Below are 17,029 nucleotides of genomic sequence, written 5' to 3'. Positions count from 1 at the left end.
ACGTTTATGGCGGGGTGGGAGGATGAGGCAAATTGTCTGGCTGCTGGTTACGCACAGCCAGACACCAGGGCGATTAGAAGAGCACAGGACGGCACGGTACGCATCAGAGAAGCTTTGAAAACCAGTTTCATGACTGGCCAGGCTACGGTGTGAAAGTTCTGTTTGTTTCTCCTTGATGAAACCCCCCGCCCCTTGGTTCACTCTACTTCCCTGTAAGCTAACCACCCTCCCCTCCTCCCTTCAATCACCGCTTGCAGAGGCAATAAAGTCATTGTTGCTTCACATTCATGCATTCTTTATTCATTCATCACACAAATAGGGGGATGACTACCAAGGTAGCCCAGGAGGGGTGGTGGAGGAGGGAAGGAAAATGCCACACAGCACTTTAAAAGTTTACAACTTTAAAATTTATTGAATGCCAGCCTTCTTTTTTTTGGGCAATCCTCTGTGGCGGAGTGGCTGGTTGGCCAGTGGCCCCCCCCACCGCGTTCTTGGGCATCTGGGTGTGGAGGCTATGGAACTTGGGGAGGAGGGCGGTTGGTTACAGAGGGACTGCAGTGGCAGTCTGTGCTCCAGCTGCCTTTGCTGCAGCTCAACCATACACTGGAGCATACTGGTTTGGTCCTCCAGCAGCCTCGGCATTGAATCCTGCCTCCTCTCATCACGCTGCTGCCACATTTGAGCTTCAGCCCTGTCTTCAGCCCACCACTTACTCTCTTCAGCCCGCCACTTACTCTCTTCAGCCTGCCACCTCTCCTCTCGGTCATTTTGTGCTTTCCTGCACTCTGACATTATTTGCCTCCACGCATTCGTCTGTGCTCTGTCAGTGTGGGAGGACAGTATGAGCTCGGAGAACATTTCATCTCGAGTGTGTTTTTTTTTCTTTCTAAGCTTCATTAGCCTCTGGGAAGGAGAAGATCCTGTGATCATTGAAACACATGCAGCTGGTGGAGAAAAAAAAGGGACAACGGTATTTAAAAAGACACATTTTATAAAACAGTGGCTACACTCTTTCAGGGTAAACCTTGCTGTTAACATTACGTACATAGCACATGTGCTTTCGTTACAAGGTCGCATTTAGCCTCCCCCCACCACGTGGCTACCCCCTCAACCTTCCCCCCTCCCTGTGGCTAACAGCGGGGAACATTTCTGTTTAGCCACAGGCAAACAGCCCAGCAGGAATGGGCTCCTCTGAATGTCCCCTGAAGAAAAGCACTCTATTTCAACCAGGTGACCATGAATGATATCTCACTCTCCTGAGGATAACACAGAGAGATAAAGAACGGATGTTGTTTGAACGCCAGCAAACATACACTGCAATGCTTTGTTGTACAATGATTCCGAGTACGTGTTACTGGCCTGGAGTGGTAAAGTGTCCTACCATGAAGGACGCAATAAGGCTGCCCTCCCCAGAAACCTTTTGCAAAGTCTTTGGGAGTACATCCAGGAAAGCCGCGAATGCCAGGGCAAAGTAATTCTTTCACATGCTTGCTTTTAAACCATGTATAGTATTTTAAAAGGTACACTCACCGGAGGTCCCTTCTCCGCCTGCTGGGTCCAGGAGGCAGCCTTGGGTGGGTTCGGGGGGTACTGGATCCAGGTCCAGGGTGAGAAACCGTTCCTGGCTGTCGGGAAAACCGGTTTCTCCGCTTGCTTGCTGTGAGCTATCTACAACCTCATCATCATCATCATCATCATCTTCTTCGTCCACAAAACCTGCTTCCGTATTGCCTCCATCTCCATTGAAGGAGTCAAACAACATGGCTGGGGTAGTGGTGGCTGAACCCCCTAAAATGGCATGCAGCTCATCTTAGAAGCGGCATGTTTGGGGCTCTGACCCGGAGCGGCCGTTCGCCTCTCTGGTTTTTTGGTAGGCTTGCCTCAGCTCCTTCAGTTTCACGCGGCACTGCTTCGGGTCCCTGTTATGGCCTCTGTCCTTCATGCCCTGGGAGATTTTGACAAAGGTTTTGGCATTTCGAAAACTGGAACGTAGTTCTGATAGCACGGATTCCTCTCCCCATACAGCGATCAGATCCCGTACCTCCCGTTCGGTCCATGCTGGAGCTCTTTTGTGATTCTGGGACTCCATCATGGTCACCTCTGCTGATGAGCTCTGCATGGTCACCTGCAGCTCGCCACGCTGGCCAAACAGGAAATGAGATTCAAAAGTTCGCGGTTCTTTTCCTGTCTATCTGGCCAGTGCATCTGAGTTGAGAGTGTTGTCCAGAGCGGTCACAATGGAGCACTCTGGGATAGCTCCTGGAGGCCAATACTGTCGAATTGTGTCCACAGTACCCCAAATTCGAGCCGGCAAGGCCGATTTAAGCGGTAATCCACTTGTCAGGGGTGGAGTAAGGAAATCGATTTTAAGAGCCCTTTAAGTCGAAATAAAGGGCTTCACTGTGTGGACGGGTGCAGGTTTACATCGATTTAATGCTGCTAAATTCGACCTAAAGTCCTACTGTAGACCAGGGCTACGAGTTTATGTTGGATTTAGCAGCGTTAAATCCGAATTAACCCTGCACCTGTCCACACAACAAAGCCATTTTTTCGACATATAGGGCTCTTAAAACCAATTTCTGTACTCTTCCCCAACAAGGGGATTAGCGCTGAAATCGACATCGCCGTTTCGAATTAGGGTTAGTGTGGACACAAATCGAAGGTATTGGCCTCTGGGAGCTATCCCACAGTGCACCATTGTGACCGCTCTGGACAGCACTCTGAACTCGGATGCACTGGCCAGGAAAATCCCCAGGAACTTTTGAATCTCATTTCCTGTTTGGCCAGGCAAGCTCATCAGCACAGGTGAACATGCAGTCCCAGAATCGAAAAAGAGCTCGAGCATGGACCCAATGGGAGGTACTGGATCTGATTGCTGTATGGGGAGAGGAATCCGTGCTATCAGAACTACGTTCCAAAAGACAAAATGCCACATTTCAAAAAATCTCAGAGGCCATGAGGGACAGAGGCTAGATCAGGGACGCAACACAGTGCCTCATGTAACTTAAGGAGCTCAGACAAGCGTACCAGAAAACCAAAGAATCAAATGGACGCTCCGGGACAGAGCCCCAGACATGCTGCTTCTACGCTGAGCTGCATGCAATTCTAGGGGAGGAGGGCCGCCACCACTAGCCCACTCCTCTCTGTAAACTCCAATGATGGGGTACTCTCCGCCATGGCTGAGAATTTTGCAGATGGGGAAGACGAGGAGGAGGAGGAAGAGGAGGAGGAGGTTGGGGAGAGCACACAGCACACCATTCTCCCCGACAGCCAGGATCTTTTTATCACCCTGACTGAAATACCTTCCCAACCCAACGAAGTCAGAGAAGGGACCTCTGGTGAGTGTACCTTTTAAAATATAATACATGTTATAAAAGCAAGCATTTTTTAATGATTAAGTAGCCCTGAGGACTTGGGATGCATTCGTGGCCAATACTGCTACTGGAAAAGTCTGTTAACATGTCTGGGGATGGAGCGGAAATCCTCCAGGGACATCTCCATGAAGCTCTCCTGGAGGTACTCTAAAAGCCTTTGCAGAAGGTTTCTGGGGAGAGCAGCCTTATTCCGTCCTCCATGGTAGGACACTTTACCACGCCATGCTAGTAGCAAGTAATCTGGTATCATTGCATGACAAAGCCTGGCAGCATATAGTCCTGATGTTTGCTGGCATTCAAGCAACAACCGTTCTTTATCTCTCTGTGTTATCCTCAGGAGAGTGATATCGTTCATGATAACCTGTTTGAAATAGGGGAATTTGGTTAAGGGGACATTCAGAGGTGTCCGTTCCTACTGGGCTGTTTGCCTGTGGCTGAAAAGAAATCCTCCCCGCAGTTAGTCACACGGTGGGAAGGGGAGCCACTGGCGCTGAGCTGTTCACGTTTGGCTAGCAGGGATCTTCTCTGATACCAGCCAGGCGGTGGGGGGAGGGGAAAAGCAATCATCCCAGAGAATTGGATGGGGGAAGGGGGTTAGTTTGGTTTCTGCTGTTGCATGTTAACAGGAAAACTGCAGCAATAAATGGCCAACTCAACGTGCTTTGCTTGGTATGGGAGAGGAGGGTGCTGCTGTTATGAAGGTTGCAGAAGCCAAAAGACTATGGCTTACCATGGCTGCCTGCAAGCCGAATTCTGTTGCCTGGCCCTGTGTGTGTGATCTCTAACACCAAAGCCGCAGGCACTCAATATAAGATGCAAAATGCGACCTTGTACCAAAATCACATGTGCTATGTAATGGGAATAGTGTTGTTCACTGTGAAAGAGTATAACCATTGTTCTGTAAAATGAAATACTTTTAAATACTTCACTCCCTTTTTTTTCCTCCAGCAGCTGCAAATGTTTCAAGCCTCCCTCCTCCGTCCCAAAGGCTATCTCAGATAAGGTGGCGAAAGAAACGCACGCACGATGACATGTTCTTTAAGCTCATGCAGTTGTCCAGCACTGACAGAACTCAACAGAATGTGTGGAGGGACACAACAGCAGAGTACAGTAAAGCGGACAATGAACATGAGGAGAGGTAGCGGCAGGAAGATCAGAGGAAGCATGAGGAAACACTGGGGCTACTGCGGGATCAAACGGACATGCTCCAGCATCTGGTGGAGGTTCATGAACAGCAGCAGGATCACAGACCGTTGCAGCCCCTGCTTACTCACCCTCCGTCCTCCCCAAGTTCCATCGCCTCCTCACCCAGACACCTAAGAACGCGCGGGGAGGAGGCTCCAGGCACCCAACCACTCCACCCCAGTGGACAGCCCAAGCAACAGAAGGCTGGCATTCAACAAGTTTTAAAATGGCCTTTTCCTTCCCTCCTACCATCCTCCCACACCCCACCCGGGCTACCTTGTGACTTATCTCCCTCTTTTTATAATCAATTAATAAAGAATACATGGTTTTAAAATGATAGTGACTTTATTTCCTTTGAAAGCAAGCTGTGATCGAAGGAGGGAGGGCGGGTGGATTACAGGGAATTTAGAGGCAACCAAGGAGGCGGGTTTTCATCAAGGAGAAACAAACAGAACTATCACACAGTACCCTGGCCAGTCATGAAACTGGTTTTCAAAGCTTCTCTGATGCGCACCGCTTCCTGCTGTGCTCTTCTAACTGCCCTGGTGTCTGGCTGTGTGTATTCAGTGGCCAGGCTATTTGCCTCAACCTCGCACCCCTCCATAAACGTCTCCCCCTTACTCTCATAGAGATTGTGGAGCACACAACGAGCAGCAATAACAATGGGAATATTGGTTTCGCTGAGGTCTGAGCGAGTCAGTAAACTGCGCCAGCGACCCTTTAAACATCCAAATGCACACTCTACCACCATTCTGCACCTGCTCAGCCTATAGTTGAATAGCTCCTGACTACTGTCCAGGGTGCCTGTGTACGGCTTCATGAGCCAGGGCATTAAGGGGTAGGCTGGATCCCCAAGGATAACTATAGGCATTTCAACATCCCCAATAGTTATTTTCTGGTCTGGGAAGTAAATCCCTTCCTGCAGCCGTTTAAACAGACCAGAGTTCCTGAAGACGCGAGCATCATGTACCTTTCCCGACCATCCCACATTGATGTTGGTGAAACATCCCTTGTGATCCACCAGTGCTTGCAGCACCATTGAAAAGTACCCCTTGCGGTTTATGGACTGGCTGCCCTGGTGGTCCGGTCCCAAGATAGGGATATGCGTTCCGTCTATAGCCCCACCACAGTTAGGGAATCCCAGTGCAGCAAAGCCATCTAGTATGACCCGCACATTACCCAGAGTCACTACCTTAGAGAGCAGCAGCTCAGTGATTGCTTTGGCTACTTGCATCACAGCAACCCCCACAGTAGATTTGCCCACTCCAAATTGATTCCTGACTGACGGGTAGCTGTCTGGCATTGCAGACTTCCACAGGGCTATTGCCACTCGCTTGTGAACTGTGAGGGCTGCTCTCATCTTGGTATTCTTGCACTTCAGGGCAGGGGAAAGCAAGTCACAAAGTTCCATGAAAGTGCCCTTACGCATGCGAAAGTTTCGCAACCATTGGGAATCATCCCAGATGTGCAACACTATGTGGTCCCACCACTCTGTGCTTGATTCCCAGGCCCAGAATCGGCGTTCCATGGCATGAGCCTGCTCCATTAACACCATGATCTCCAAATTGCGGGGGAACACGGTTTTAGAGAAAAGTTTGTTCATGTCCTCATCACCGCGCTGCCGTCGCCTCCTTGCCTGGTTTTTCAGGTGCTGGTTCTGCATAAACACCCCAATAATGCATGAGGTGTTTACAATGGTCATAACTGCTGTGGTGAGCTGAATGGACTCCACGCTTGCTGTGCTATGGCGTCTGCTCCTGCTCAGGCAATCCAGGGAAAAGGGCATGAAATGATTGTTTGCTGTTGCTTTAGCGGAGGGAGGGGCAACTGACAACATGGCTTACAGGGTTGGCTTACAGGGAATTAAAATCAACAAAGGGGGTGGCTTTGTGAGAAACAGAATGGCCCCCTCAAGGATAGAACTCAAAACTGGGTTTGGCAGGTTATTGACTTCACGGAGCGAGGGAGGAGAAAATGAACACAAAACATATCTGGCCTATTTCTTGTTTTGATCCACTTCATCTATCTTTATACATCTTGCTGTCAGCAGACTGTGCAGTATGACTGCTAGCCATCGTCATCTCCTGGGTGCTCGGCAGAAGACGGTGTAGTATGACTGCTGGCCATCGTCTTTTGCTGGCTGCAGATTAAAAGACAGTGCACTGCTGGTAGGATTGAATCGTCATGAGACGAAACTTAAAAGGGAAATGACCTGCCTGAGTCACTCCCATGTTTGCCCAGGTGCCCCTCACCTCATCGAGGTTGGTTAAAAGAGCACCCTGGACTATGTCAACGACAGCAACCAGTCATACTGCACTGTCTGCTGCCAAAAGGCAATAAACCTTTGCTGTGTAGCAATGCATTACCGTGTCTGCCAGCACCCAGGAAACATACGGTGACTGTGAGCTGAGCGGGCTCCATGCTTGCCATGTATGGCATCTGCACAGGTAACTCAAGAAGAAAGACACAAAACGATATGCTTTCATGGAGGGAGGGAGGGAAGGGGGGTACAAAACGATATGTACCCAGAACCACCCACAGCAATGTTTTAGCCCCATCAGGCACTGGGATTTCTACCCAGAATTCAAATGGGCGGCGGAGACTGCAGGAACTGTGGGATAGCCACCCACAGTGCAACGCTCCGGAAGTCAAAGGTTGCCTTGGTACTGTGGACACACTCCGCTGACTACATGCACTTAGAGCATTTGTGTGGGGACACGCAAAATCAACTGTATAAAAACGCTTTCTACAAAACCGACTTCTATAAATTCGACCTAATTTCGTAGTGTAGACAAGGCCTTAGAGTCTATGAATCTATTCTGGAATAAGGCTGTGCATGCAGGGAGCTGTTGTGGAAGAGCTATTGCAGTCAATTTCCCTGTGTAAACAAGTCCAAGGTATCCTTTTCCTTTTAGAAAGGCAGTAAGGAAGATTTTATGAAAGTCATGGGAGTTAGGGTATGTGACAAGGTGTTCCACCCCACACTTGCTCTGAAGGGGTTAATGGAGGCCAAATGGGACGATTAACATAATAGGCTGCAAACTGGGAGAATTAAGGCTAAGAGGAAAGTACTAATGAGGGGAAAGTCACCGCCCTAATGTGCGGTTGGGGTTTATAAAGACAGGAAGGGGGAGCAGAGAGAGGTGGCTGCAGGGAAGTAGGCTTCCAGCGGCTGTCTGGGAGAAGGGAGTTGTGAGGCTGGCAAATCCAGGGAAGGTGGGAGAGCCAAAAGGTAAGGAAAGGGCTTAGGGAAAAGGCAGCAAGGTTCAAGATGGTGCAGACCTTGGCTGCTGACTAGAGGGTTCCTGAGCTGGAACCTGTGGGAGAGGGCCTGGGTTGCCCTGCCAGCCACTGGGGATGTGGCACCAAGGGGCAGTGAATGGGAAGACTGCCTGAGACTGCTAGCGAGGAAAGACTGATACTCCAGAATGGGGAAACATGCATAGTGACCTGGCCGGAAGGCCAACTTGTGAAGAAGGAGTTGCAGAGACAGAGAGAGTGACAGTAGGGCATGCAGCAAGAAGGAGGAGAAGGTCTCAGATCTGGAAGGAGCTAATCCCCAGAGCAGCCAGGATGAGGTGTCACCTGAGGTGAGTGGACACCGCCCCACCATCATCTTAGGGTGCAGGTCACTGTCCACTGTTGGCAGAGTTTTTGGGTAATCTCTTCCCGGCTTTTACTTCTCATCATTGCAGCAGCTCCATGCCAGTCCTCAACGTGCGCAGCATCTGATTCCGTGGAGATGGATGCTGCATATAACGAAGAGGCAAAGCTTACCTGACTGCTGCAAGCCCAAGCACTCCACTGCCACTCCACCGCACTGGGACACAGGAGGGGGATGATTTCCCATGTACCCTCCTCTACATAGCCTCACTGTGGGAAGCCCACTTCCCCGAGCCATGCACAGAGGGCAGGCTTATTTTAACTGCTAGCCCTCTTTCAAAGGAAGCCTGTCTGTACAGAGGCCGGATTTAGGACAAGTGAAGCATACTCTTGTCAGCACAAAGGATTTCTTCAGGCACAAAGAACTGGGTTCATCATGAAACGCACTCTTACTGTCCGGAGGAATTTTAGCACTGAAAATATTGCCCTGTGCCACGACCAGAACCAAATCAGAACAAGCTGTTTCCTATTACATTTAAAAATATCAGTGCCTTAAGCATAATGTTGTCTTGTCTGCAGCTCTTTTTAGCACCAACCAGGGAGTCACGCTGGGAACCAAATACAAAGGGCAGATAAATAGCACTTTGCAAGATTATAACTGTACTCCCTAACAAACAGCTACACTGGAATTTTTCTTCTCTGTAATTAACCAAAAGGACATAGGAGAAATATAGACATGCTATCACTGGGCAAAACCCCCGTTCATTCCATGAATTACGCTCTCTTAAAACATCCCACAGAAAAAAAGGGATGTCAGACAGACTGGAGAACAAAGGGAAGAGCCACTTCCTTTTCTGAGCTGTCTTGAATATTTTAATCGTGATCAGACTGAGATAATTAAGACTCCTAATTAGGATATTGCAAGACTGTAATTTGCACAGCGATTTTTTAAAATGACTTCTCCAGTGTGTCTTGCTGATTAATGCTCTTTGTGTTCTGTATTATGGATTCTAAATGCCTCCGTTTTTACACTGAATAACGAAGGCATTTCCCCCCCTCTTCCCCCTTTCAAAGCTTCTCTGAGGTGAGTGCAAGGAGGACTCACAAGGTTACTGAACTGGACTACACAATACAAGCACCTGGATATTGCTAGAGCTGGGGAGTGCCGGCTAATAGCAGGGATTCTGCATCAGTTCTGAAGGAATATTAGCAAGAAGGGAAACTGACCTTGTATCATTGATAAATATCTCCTGCTCAGTAATTGTCTGTGGAGTGAGCAAGTGGTACTAGGCCCTTCAGGGTCCATAAGCCATCTATTGAAATTGAAAATATAAATGGGCCAGAGCCTCAGCATGATTTCAATGGCGCTCCATTGATTTACATGAGCTGAGATTCTGGCCCATTTTTCTTGCTTTAAACCCAGCCTTGAAATGCATAGAACCAGCAACTAAAGCTCGGAAAAGCCTGCAGCTGCTGATTTGGAAGCTTGAAGCCCTTTGCTGCGAAAGGAACAGAATTAAAAAAAAGCCTGTTATTTCCCGGGGGAGGTTCCCTCCATGCCAAACGGATATATCAGTCGATTAGTCAAGAGAACTGAAATCTGCACCAGGACCCAAGATTATTAACAGCTGCAGTACAGGCTGCTGACGTAGCTGGTGCTTTGACACATTGCAAGAGACCCCAAGGAGTTCAGAGTGATTCACAGCAGTCCCAGCCTCAGGGGCAGGAAAGGCTGGGTTTGTTTTTAAACTTCTCAAGACGTTCAAAGGTTCAATAATTTGGAAAAACCCTAAGGCAGACCCTGCACTGTGATCATAGAATCATAGAATATCAGGGTTGGAGGGACTTCAGGAGGTCATCTAGTCCAACCCCCTGCTCAAAGCAGGACCAATCCCCAATTAAGTCATCCCAGCCAGGGCTTTGTAAAGCCTGACCTTAAAAACTTCTAAGGAAGTAGATTCTACCACCTCCCTAGGTAACGTAATCCAGTGTTTCACCACCCTCCTAGTGAAAAAGTTTTTCCTAATATCCAACCTAACCCTCCCCCACTGCAACTTGAGACCATTACTCCTTGTCCTGTCCTCTTCCACCACTGAGAATAGTCTAGAACCATCCTCTCTGGAACCACCTCTCAGGTAGTTGAAAGCAGCTATCAAATCCCCTCTCATTCTTCTCTTCTGCAGACTAAACAATCCCAGTTCCCTCAGCCTCTCCTCATAAGTCATGTGTTCCAGACCCCTAATAATTTTTGTTGCCCTTCGCCAGACTCTCTCCAATTTATCCACATCCTTCTTATAGTGTGGGGCCCAAAACTGGACACAGTACTCCAGATGAGGCCTCACCAATGTCAAATAGAGGGGGACAATCACGTCCCTCGATCTGCTCGCTATGCCCCTACTTATACATCCCAAAATGCCATTGGCCTTCTTGGCAACAAGGGCACACTGCTGACTCATATCCAGCTTCTCGTCCACTGTCACCTCTAGGTCCTTTTCCGCAGAACTGCTGCCTAGCCATTCGGTCCCTAGTCTGTAGCGGTGCATTGGGTTCTTCCGTCCTAAGTGCAGAACCCAGCACTTATCCTTATTGAACCTCATCAGATTTCTTTTGGCCCAATCCTCCAATTTGTCTAGGTACCTCTGTATCCTATCCCTGCCTTCCAGTGTATCTACCACTCCTCCTAGTTTAATATCATCCACAAATTTGCTGAGAGTGCAATCCACACCATCCTCCAGATCATTTATGAAGATATTGAACAAAACCGGCCCCAGGACCGACCCCTGGGGCACTCCACTTGACACCGGCTGCCAACTAGACATGGAGCCATTGATCACTACCCGTTGAGCTCGACAATCTAGCCAACTTTCTACCCACCTTATAGTGCATTCATCCAGCCCATACTTCTTTAACTTGCTGACAAGAATACTGTGGGAGACCGTGTCAAAAGCTTTGCTAAAGTCAAGAAACAATACATCCACTGCTTTCCCTTCATCCACAGAACCAGTAATCTCATCATAGAAGGCGATTAGATTAGTTAGGCATGACCTTCCCTTGGTGAATCCATGCTGACTGTTCCTGATCACTTTCCTCTCATGTAAGTGGACAGGGCAGGGGGAGGCAGGGAAAGAGCCTCTTCCCCCTCCACTCCAAACAGCAGGGCGGGATCTCTCCTGGGCCATACAGAGAAGGGAGACTGGCTACTCTGTAGCCAGTCATGGCCCAGGGCATATGGGCAGCTTAAAAGAAAAGAGAATGACTAGCCTAGGGCTCCATCTGCCCCATAGGGAAGTACTCTGCCTAATGGGCATTCTAGCTGGGGCGAGGGGGAGGGGGCAGTGAGCTTGCGTGGAAAGGACTCTGGCTTGGGGAGCAGGGAACCTGGGCTCTGTTCCCAACTCTGCTGCTGACCTTGAGCAAACTGTTTCCTCTTTCTGCTTTCCCTACCCTTTGTCTTCTCAAGACTTGTCTCTTTGGGGCAGGTATCGTGTATCCCATGTGTTTGTGTAGTGCCTAATAAAATGAGGTCCTGAGCTCAGCTGACCTTATCCTTAGTGCTAAATTGTTTAATTCCTCTGTGAGGAGCGCAGGAGTACCTCCTCTTTCCCCAGATTAGCGCAGGGGTCAGCCTACAAATCTTGCAAATAGCTGGCAATACAAGAAGCAATACAAGAAGCAATGATCACCTTCATTGATGCCCTGAAGGCTCCTCCCTTCCACCCCTGCCATGCTCCTGCTGGTCCCTGAGAGCACTCCCCTCACCACAAAAAGGAGCTGCTCCCATGCACGGAGGAGGAAGCTGTGAAATATTGCATATCCACTCCTGGAGCTGAAATGTGGCGAAGAGTGCTGATCATATCCCATTCACCCTCAGCCAAGATATGTGGGCATGTACTCTCTGCCCTCCCCCATTGTTTACAGCAGAGTCAGGCCAGAAGTTGTTCAATTTCACAAACTAATTATTAATGACATGTAGCACCTAGGAACCCTAGCAAGGGCCCAAAATGTGCTAGGCACTGTACAAACAGAATAAAAAGACAGTCCCTGCAGGAAGCGTTCTTTGACTACACTTCAGAGCAGCTGCCAAATTTTCAAGCAACATCTACTGTTTATCTTGGCTTAGACCAGTGGTTCCCAAACTTGTTCCGCCGCTTGTGCAGGGAAAGCCCCTGGTGGGCCGGGCCGGTTTGTTTACCTGTCGCATCTACAGGTTCGGCCAATCGCGGCTCCCAGTGGCCGCGGTTCGCTGCTCCAGGCCAATGGGAGCTGCTGGAAGTGGCGTAGGCCGAGGGACGTACTGGCCGCAGCTTCCAGCAGCTCCCATTGGCCTGGAGCAGTGAACCGCAGCCATTGGGAGTCGCAATCGGACAAACCTGCGGACGCGGCAGGTAAACAAACCAGCCCGACCCACCAGGGGCTTTCCCTGCACAAGTGGCGGAACAAGTTTGGGAACCACTGGGTTAGAGGATAAAATGCATGCTGGCCACATTAACCAGGACAGGATTGTCTTGAGCCTCATTTGTAGCACTTGTCACATGGGGTCAGACCATTGGTCCAGCTAGCTGTCTGCCAGTGGCTAGAACCTCATGACTGAGTAGAAAGTGCAAACTACCGAGCTGCACAGTTCTATGTTAGTCTGCCCTCAGGGAGATCCTCAACCCAAACCAACTTCCAGGGGTTAGGAAATCACCCAAAGCTAGAGGGTTTAAGCCCTTTCCAACACTTCTCCATTATAACAATAGCAAGAATTGATAAAAGATAACTATGTGGATAGAGAGAACATCCAACCTTCCTGGAAAACTGCTTCTTTTCAGTCTTGGCTTACCTTGGGGCAATGAGTTCTACAAGCTAATTCTGCATTAAGATCACAGGAAACACTGCTTTTTAGTATGACAGGCAGCAAATTTAAACATTGCCAAGTGTCCCTTTGTTTCTGTATTATAAGGAAGGGTGTGTAAATGGCCTGATTTGCATTCCCACTGTTGTTCATTTTGCATTATATCAACTTTCTTTGGCATGTAAAAGAAAGCCTGCAAAGACACACACACACAAACATGAAAAATGCCATCATTTCTTGGCCCAAATCATTGTCTTTGTTAAAAGCTTTCCCCCCTGATTTGATCTGAAGCAGTAGGGGGAATGAAGAAGAGATTTTCATTGGTGAGCAAAATGAAACACAGATTGAAAGACTCCATAAGGAGAGCTAGATTCACACTGTCAGATTAAATCAAGTGCCTTCACAAAATGAGGTTTGGCCTCAATTGTTGAAATGCTGCATTTTATCCAGCAACTGGGAAGAGCTCTAGTCAGAAAGCAATGCATCAAGCTTATTATTACTGAGCTATTGAAGCTGTCCTCTCACTGTGCAACCCCGATGACGGGTGAAACAAAGACTAGCGCATGCAGATCTTTGTATGAAAGAAGGCCAGGTTTGTGTTTGGACACATTCGGCTACTTTCTCCACAGCTGCTAATCAAGAGTAGCATTGTACTGATTTCATCAGCTGAGGAAGCATCTCTTGGAGCTGTGACTATGGAGAAACTCACACGTACAGTCACTGCTAGACAGAGTTGCTCTGTTCCTTTAAGCAATATCTTCTGAGGTCTACAGGTAAATATGGACCCTCCAAACATCAATAGCAAATAGTGTCTCAAGCCACAAAAACCAGATCTAAATCACAAACACTGCGAAGTTTGTAGATTCCAAGTTTTAGGTTCACCCAGTAGCAAAGGTGGATGTGGATTTTAAATTCAGCTCAGAATTTTGCAGAGATCCACCAAGTTACTCTCAGTCCTGCTTTAAAAAAACCCAAATGATATGATTTGGAATTTTCAGTGACCAGATTCATGTGTCAACTAATGCCATTTCATAATACCCCTAGAATGGACGCTGGTGACAAAAACCGAGCCAATCAAGTGATTTGTTTATCCAATTTGTTGGTCAAGACAGTTTTTAACCTGAATTTATTTCATTTGTTAAAAAGACGGTTTGAATCAGTTTCAGATGTTGAGCTGCTCATAAACTGTTATTTCAAAACTAAATGATTAAATAACCGGTCATACAATGAATTGCTAAGTCACATGGTGTCATTGCTGCTCCCTGCCACACTTTATACAACAACAATCAGCAGAAAAAAGCTGTGTTTAGATTAGCCTTTCCTGCAGAATGTCCTGTCTCCACATGCAACTAAATTACCTGAGCATACGTTAAAAAAACACACACACAGAGGTATTCTTCAGCCGTGAATAATGAAGAGCATGATGCAAGCAAGTAGCTATTTCGAGCCTTAATGCTGTTCAGCAGTATTCACCCAGCTCTAGGAAGATTGTCTTTCCACATACACAAATATAAATCCCTGCCACCTTATCAAAATGAACGCCACCCAGTATTAATGGCATTGTCAGGAGTGCTATGTGCTAATGCAGTGTTCATCCTGAGCACCAGGGTGCCAGTGATCTAGTCCACACCATCGACTTTCAAATAGAGAATACTGAATGCCAAGAGCTGCTGACTGTTCATGCTGAATAGTATGTCACAGTAGCCTTGTTTTCCAAAGCCTGGGGTGAAGTGCACTCTGGGATCAATGCTAAGCACGTTCTCTTCCTGAAGCTATAAATGTGAATAATTTCTCCATTATCATGGGCTGAGGGAAGCGAATGCGCTACATAGGATTTATGTCCACAGATCTCTGCACCAGAAAGTCTCACTGCACAATGAGCTACAAGAGCAGAGGCTGGGAAAAGCTGGCATTTGTTTTCAAATGTTCTGAAGGGACATGGGTTACGTTTGGTTTTTTGCGTGTATTCGTCCTCCTCAAGCTGTGCTATTGGGACTAAGATTTGGAAAGGGGCAGGGGAGATCTCTACAGAAAACCCAGATGCTGAAGGAAGGGATATTGGCAATTCAGTAGGATTTCACTTCTATCCTCATGATGGAGAGAAGATTACAGTTCCAGTGCCATAATGGGAATATTGGGCACTGCCTCATCCCCACAGGACAGGAGCTTTTGCCATGGGCGATATGGAGAAAGGGGCTAATGCCTTTAGGATGTAGGCAGCCATTTTAACTGCTTGAAAAAGGACCATCTCTGTCCATGTATCTGTTGTTCATTCAGCACTGCCCAGAAGCCCACCTTGGTTAAGATGGTTTTAAACATTTACTGTATATGGGATTTCACCCACATAGCAAGTGCAGCAAAAATGGAGTTCTGCCCACCCAAAAAGCAGCATTCCTAGCAAATTAATTTCAAATGCATTTTTTCAAATACACACTTTTTAAAAGTTTTGTCTTCTCTACCTGCTGCCACTTCCGCCAGAGTGAGTGTCTAGGGCCCCCTTACACACGCATTTTCCATCACCCCTCAATAACTGGAAGACACTGGCAAAATAATCCCAACTCTATACACAAGATGATGGGGTCTAAATTAGCTGTTACCACTCAAAAAAGATCTTGGAGTCATTGTGCATAGTTCTCTGAAAACAGCTGCTCAATATGCAGCAGCCATCAAAAAAGCGAACAGTGTTAGGAACCATTAAGAAAGGGATAGATAATAAGACAGTAAAAATCATAATACCTCTATATAAATCCATGGTACACTCACATCTTGAATACCTTATGTAGTTCTGGTTGTCCCGTTTCAAAAAAGGAATATTAGAATTGGAAAAGGTACAGAGAAGAGCCGAAAAAATGATTAGGGGTGTGGAACAGCTTCCATATAAGGAGATATTAAAAAGACCGGGTCTATTCAGCTTAGAAAAGAGCTGAATAATGGGGGAAATGATAGCGGTCTATAAAATCATGACAGGTGTGGAGAAAGTGAATAAGGAAGTGTTATTTACCCCTTCACATAACAGAAGAACTAGGGGTCACCCAATGAAATTCGTAGGCAGCAGGTTTCAAACAAACAAAATTACGTACTCCACACAACACACAGTCAACATGTGGAACTCATTGCCAGGGGATGTTATGAAAACCAAAACTATAACAGGGTTCAAAAAAGAATTAGATACATTCATGGAGGATAGGTCCATCAGTGGCTATTAGCCAAGATGGTCAGGGACCCACCCCATGCTCTGGGTGTCCCTAAACCTCCAACTGCCAGAAGCTGGGATTTGACAACAGGGAATGAACCACTCAAAATTGCCTTGTTCTATTCATTCCCTCTGAAGCATTTGGCTCCTGCCATGGTTGGAAGACAGGGTACTGGGCTAGATGGACCTTTGGTCTGACCCAATATGGCCATTCTTATGTACTTCTCCAGCTTTCAAAAAGTTGCAGAATGGCAGAAATATAAAATTTAAGTTTTCCTTTTGCTACCAGCTTTTCCTCAAGCTGGAGACGTTTGGACACATTAGAGTAGAAAAAAGAAACAGCCATAGAGACCCATTATATTGCACCAGTGGCAAACGAGATAAGAAAAGGGGGGAAAAACTAAACAGAAAAACCTTAATTTTTGTTCTGTTGCATTTTTGAAAACCCCCATACAAAAAATGTCACGCTACGTTTTCCTGCAGAAAGTCATTTTCAAGTAAACACTTTTTTCAGTGGGAAAATTTTTCACTTGAAAAATTCCAGCCCAACTCCAAGACCATCATTGCTATGTGCAATCATCTATGCTATGGGCCCCGTAGCGAGAGAAGTGAACAAGTGTTTTTATTGTGCAAATGAAGAAACCCTACAATGCCAAAGAAGTGCCCAAAGGAGATGCTGCCATCTGTCTATTGAGAAAGTTTGCCAGCAACTTGGCACTGACACTATGGACAGGGGTATAAAATGGGAATGAAAATATTTACTTCCTTACTGCTACCTTGGGGTCTTCTCAAACCCACCGAGGAGGAGCAATCAGTTTAAAAGTCTCATCAAATTTTCTG

At 47.3% G+C, this 17,029-nt stretch overlaps 1 long non-coding RNA gene across 1 annotated transcript; it reads right to left on the bottom strand.

Annotated features, from left to right (window-relative positions):
- Nucleotides 1-896: 896 nt before the first annotated feature.
- LOC144929145 (uncharacterized) lies at nt 897-1,579 on the bottom strand. The gene is made up of 2 exons (XR_013634457.1): nt 1,531-1,579; nt 897-944 (listed from the first exon to the last, which is right to left on the bottom strand). It is a non-coding gene; the product is annotated as an uncharacterized LOC144929145 (long non-coding RNA).
- Between the last annotated feature and the right edge of the window lie 15,450 nt (nt 1,580-17,029).

The sequence above is a fragment of the Lepidochelys kempii genome, chromosome 11, assembly GCF_965140285.1.
Source record: "Lepidochelys kempii isolate rLepKem1 chromosome 11, rLepKem1.hap1, whole genome shotgun sequence".
Classification (NCBI taxonomy): Eukaryota; Metazoa; Chordata; order Testudines; family Cheloniidae; genus Lepidochelys; species Lepidochelys kempii.
The sequence above is the reverse complement of the archived record's forward strand: the minus strand, read 5'-3'. Positions and strand labels throughout refer to the sequence as shown.